The 909-nt window shown below is 59.5% G+C and overlaps 1 protein-coding gene across 2 annotated transcripts in view; it reads right to left on the reverse strand.

The window, feature by feature from the left end:
* Positions 1-909, reverse strand: part of TTLL8 (tubulin tyrosine ligase like 8) — a 32,755-nt gene that overhangs the window by 30,915 nt on the left and 931 nt on the right. The window lies entirely within an intron of this gene.

Here is a 909-nt window from a genome sequence, read left to right on the forward strand (position 1 = left end):
GGAAATGCAAATTAAAACCACTGAGATTTAATTTAATGCAAATTAAAACCACACACCCCAGAGTGCCCGAAATGGCAGCGAGGACACCCACTGCAGGTAGGGATGGGGGGCACCGGAGCTCTCAATCCGGCCCTTAAATGGTTGGGGGACCTTCTAAAGCTAAGTATGCACCTGCCCTGTAACCCAGCCATTGACTCCTAGGGAGCATTTACCCATGCAACGAAGACGAGTCTGAAGAGGGCAAGGGCAGGAAGGAAGAGAGAGGCGAGTGCAGGGCCCCCATGACCCGCCAGGAGAGCCCTTCACACCCACACGTTTAATTTCCCAGTTTCCCAGGAAGCTGGCCAGTGGGATCAGGGTACAGGAGGCAGGAGCCAGCGCCCCCCAACACCCCTGGGGTCCTCCGCCTGGACTGTCCAAGAGAAGGCGCCTGGTTCTGCAGCTCGGTGAAGTGCCTGCCCCCAGAGTCCCTGATTTCCTGGCAGCAGGCTGCAGCCAGCACTGCCTCTGAGCCCGGGAGCTGCAGGACCACTCTGGGCAAGTGGCTGGCACACAGGCAATACACAATACCCACTATTTTCTTCTCTCCCGTCTCCATCCGAAGAAGAAGCCAACGAGAGCCCCTTCCTCTCTGGCTCCATGCTGACGTCCAATAGCTCGCCCTTTGCTCCTCTGGCCCCTAGAGGAGAGGGTGTGGTGGTTACGGGAAACCAGGAGGGTGTGGGGGGCTCTGGGGATGGGGAGGGTTCTGAGGCCCAAGCTGAGGGTCAGGTCTGGGGTTGGGAGTCAGGTCTGGGGTTGGGAGTCAGGTCTGGGGTTGGGGATCAGGTCTGGGGTTGGGGGTCAGGTCTGGGGTTGGGGATCAGGTCTGGGTAGGGGATCGGGTCTGGGGTTGGGGGTCAGGTCTGG

Source organism: Hylobates moloch, unplaced genomic scaffold, assembly GCF_009828535.3.
Source record: "Hylobates moloch isolate HMO894 unplaced genomic scaffold, HMol_V3 SCAFFOLD_19, whole genome shotgun sequence".
Classification (NCBI taxonomy): domain Eukaryota; kingdom Metazoa; phylum Chordata; class Mammalia; order Primates; family Hylobatidae; genus Hylobates; species Hylobates moloch.